This window comes from Vidua macroura, chromosome 3, assembly GCF_024509145.1.
Source record: "Vidua macroura isolate BioBank_ID:100142 chromosome 3, ASM2450914v1, whole genome shotgun sequence".
In the NCBI taxonomy this organism is placed as follows: Eukaryota; Metazoa; Chordata; class Aves; order Passeriformes; family Viduidae; genus Vidua; species Vidua macroura.
Window position 1 is genome coordinate 42,981,299 of NC_071573.1, and position 4,176 is coordinate 42,985,474.

Genomic DNA, 4,176 nt, shown 5'->3' on the forward strand with positions numbered 1-4,176 from the left:
TATAAAGTGTTCTTTTATGCACAGCACTAGGTATATCCCAGCATTTTGTGACTGGGATAGTAACTAATCAGGGTTAGAACCTGCTGGAATATTAGTTTCAATACAGAGAGGAGCAACAGTGAGCCTAAATGTATATTGAAACATGGGTTAGATTTAAATACTTTAACAATAGCAGAACTCCCAGGGCCCAAATTCTCAGTGCAGTGGTTGGATGTGGATGTAACTGTAGTGTCTCTGAAGTCTGAAGGACAAGAAGTAAAAAAAAGTCTTTTCCCTCTGAATCTTTGGGGGGTGTATTGGAGCATTAAAAGTATGCTTTCTTTGAGTCAACAAAATATGTTTCATTAACAATTGACTAAATCATGTGTGGCTATTCTTGTTTTTCACCCGTTTTTCAGCATGCTTATGAGAAAAATCTCATGACCTTGCAAGAAGTGATTCTTACAAAGGCTTCTAATAAAAATCTCCTAGCTGCTGTTTCCTGGGGAGCCCTGCATATGCACTGGAGACCAGTAGGGAACCAGGTACTTAAATCTTTGGTGGTGCAGCTCCATGGAAATTAATACAAATTCTGTATGTTTTGTACTGTCAGCAAGATCTGACTTGATGCAAGACACTAGAAGTGCAGTGAAGCTTAATGCATTAGGGCATTAATTGAGCATGTGCAGGTGGTGAGACAAATATCCTTGTTTCACAGGATACATGAATTTAAAAAGAGCAAGTGAACTGCTGTTTTTTACAGCACTATCCACTGTCCATCCCTGGAGGCAGAAACCAAGATGTGATGAGCCAAAAGTCTGATCTGGGATGACAGATCCATCTTTACCATGAGAAAAACAGACACTTCACTATGAAATGACATCATCTTTAATAGTGTGGGATCTGTCATCAGCAGCTGTAAACAGAAACTGATTTACAAGTCAAACAGCCTCCTTAGCCAGCAAGACTTGATTCAAATTTGCAACCCTGGACCATTTTAGAAGAGGTCTTACAGTACCATGACTTTTTGCCCCTCCTTTACTTAAGTTACCCAGCAAAGAACTTCTGCAGAGTCAGCATGTATGTCCTTCTCACCAGGAGATTTCTGTTGGAATCCTGGATGCTGAGAATTTTAGACTTTCTGTGCTGAAAGGCACAGACCCACAAGAGAACACTGCATTTGACCTGAGGCTGTGGAGAAGACTTTAAAATTTGATTAATTGATTGATAGTACTGGGATTACTGGGTATGTAGTTGGTTAGAAGTGTGTAATATCACAGGGTGGGAAACTTAGAGTTTGGGGTTTTAGAATATAGAAATAAATACAAAGAAAGATGGAGGTTTTAGGGTGGAGACGGGTTGTTCTTCTTTACCTTCTTCTTACTTCTTCTTCATGGGTTTGGGTGATGTTTTGTGATTGGACACAAAAGTCTGCATTGCAGGCTTCGAGGGATCAGTTATTGGGTTAAAAAGGAAAATAATCTAGATGTCCTTTCTTAATTGGATAGTTTAGTATTAAAAGACCTTGTAACAAGTATTAGTTAGCCATTTTGTGCTTTGCTAATGAAGAAGTGGTAGTGAGACTGTAACATGGATAAGAAATAATAAACACCTGAGTCCGAACATGAAATACCATCTCAAGTGCCTTCAATCCCGACCTCGAGAAACTGATAATTTCTACTCTAAAATAAGTTACTCAAGAAAATTGCCCTGATGCTGAGGTCTTTAAAATTAAGGATCACAAGGTGGGGGCCTATCCTTCAGCACATAAGGCTCCTTCTCATTGCAAACTATGCCATAAGTAGGACTCTAGCCTGACCCTGTAACACGTGGTGGCAAATTTTGAACCCTGACCATACACAGGCTTGAGTTCCAGCAGCTGAAGTCTGTGCCGTGGACTCCAACCTCACACCTCCCTGGGGCCGGGAACAGAGCTTGTACATTCAGCGTCCCCGTGACAGCCTGTCTCCTGCTACAGGGCTCTGATGTCAGGCTGTGCTGACGTGGTCTGCCAGCCCCTGGTGTCCCTCCTATACAGTCACAAAGGGAGGGACCGACAGAAATGCTGCCTTGCAGTTACAAGGACTGCCCCATAAATTATCCTACGAGTCATCCTGAAAATCACCCTAAAAGCCAGCCTGCCCCCAAGGGGCCACCAAGGGCTACTGGCCCTTTGAACCGGAGCTGTCTGGTGTATCTCCCGCTGTGTTGCCCCATGCACTGCTATCTCACAGAGCACCGAGGGTGATTGTGACATCCTGGCCAGAGAGCTGCTGCCACAGGTGATGCTCAAGACAAATGTGTTACAGCATCTCTCTGAGAATGTGCTAGTGTGCAGATATGAGAAAATTGTCATCATAAGACAAGTTGCCAATTATATCAATGTTTTATTGTACTGGAGCCTTCCTACTGAGCAATCCTAGTGCTGTAGGAGTGGCTTTATTTGTCTTAGCTTAAGTTCCTCTAAATTTGACATGAGAAAAAATGGCATGGGCCTTCTCATATTAAAATAGCTTACATTACTGGATTGCCATAAACTTACATCTGAAATTATAGTAAATATATTTATATTAAAAAAACAAACCAAAATCAGATATTTTTAGAGACCATTCCCACAAAGAGGCTTATTAAATAAACTATAAGGAAAACCATAAGGCAGATGACCCTTTACAGAAGATTGTTACTGATGATCTCTACCGGGTATCTCTACCGAGGATACAAGTGGAGAGCTTGAACAGTGCTGGTGCTGCAGTTGAATTTTGAAATACTGCCACCTCTTGTCAGTTTAGCAAGAAGGTAAAGCCTAGGCCAGCTTCCCAGTGCTTTTCCCCCTGCTGTTTGCCTGGCAGCATACAGCAGAGCAGCCTCACTCCCAGGGGCACTGTTGTCCACATTACTGCTGTTATTTTTTAATTGAAAATTAACTTTATGTTCTTAATACTTGGGGCAACGTCAGTTTATGCTCACTTTAGGAGGTATGAGTCTCTCCTCACCTTGTGTAGTCACCTGCTTGGTCCACTCTTCAGGCTCTCTGAGACAGCCTGGCCCCTGTGATCCTACAAATGTCACGTGCAAGGAGGGCAGTGAGCCTTGAAGTGCTCCTGTGACTCCTGTGAGTAGTCAGTGGGGACAACTCCTTTGGCTGGCTGGCTCATTCCCTGCCCTGGGGACTGCAGCCATGCCTGAGTGCCTGCCAGTTGTACGTAACCAGTAAGTGGCTTCTGGGATACAGGAACAGAGAAATCCATCCAAGGAGAAATGGGCTAAGTGTAGGTAAATAAAACCTGCAGAAGCCATGAGACGGCTCTGGGGAACTGAACAGCACACAGAAAAAAAAAATCAGATTAGGATGTAATAAAAAAAAAAAACCAAAACCTTAGGCTCTGTCCCAGACCTAACATCCCCAGCTAGGCAACAAATCCAGAATAAAAGTGTACATAAACAGCCTCAGAAGTCTTGTCAACAGCCTGAAGGTGGCCATTAAGGAGAAAGCAGCATCTTAATGCTGAATAGAGAGGTGTTTAAAATCTGCCTTAAATTAGGGAGATGATTACATAATTCTCAGATCAGCTCTTGGACAGCCTCATCTCCTGGAAGGCTGCATTTTCCAGTCACCACACACTTTTCAGAGGGTCCCCATGGATGGAACTCCCTCACTCTCAGGCTGATGGAGACCCCTGCATGGAACAGTAAGTGTGGTTGAAGGTGATTCTTTGCTGTCTTTTTGACAGTAGATTGTCAGAAAAAGCAGAACAAGAACAAAAACCTAACTTCCAGAATGGCAGCTTGCAGATACTCATGTTTGAAATCCTATGGCTGCATATATATTTAAGTGTAGTTAATACCTTGCCTGGACAAAAAGGTTTCCCTGCTGCAAGGAGACAGGCCTGCTGTGCAGGTGTGTAGAAGTTCCTTTTGAACAGTGGAAAAATCTGGTAGTAGGTGTATTAATTAAGCCAGAAACTGAGCTGGGAGGAGAGGAAGGAGACAAGGATAGGAAGGAAGTAAAGTCAGAAATTAAGCCCAGAGAGCTGTTACTGTGCAAACTGAAGTGGGAGGAGAGAGGATGAAACTGTTTATTTGGATTGTCACAAACAAGAGAAAATAGAAGCCATGGCAGAGGGGGAAAGACAACACATACAGATGAGTTCAAGTAGTCCATGTACCAGTTTTGAGATGGAAAAAGAACACATCAGA

The 4,176-nt window shown here is 42.9% G+C and overlaps 1 long non-coding RNA gene across 1 annotated transcript; it reads right to left on the bottom strand.

Moving 5' to 3' along the window:
• Positions 1 to 851: 851 nt before the first annotated feature.
• Positions 852 to 2,142, bottom strand: LOC128805417 (uncharacterized). Its single transcript, XR_008436426.1, has 2 exons — positions 1,592 to 2,142; positions 852 to 1,422 (listed from the first exon to the last, which is right to left on the bottom strand). It is a non-coding gene; the product is annotated as an uncharacterized LOC128805417 (long non-coding RNA).
• Positions 2,143 to 4,176: the final 2,034 nt, after the last annotated feature.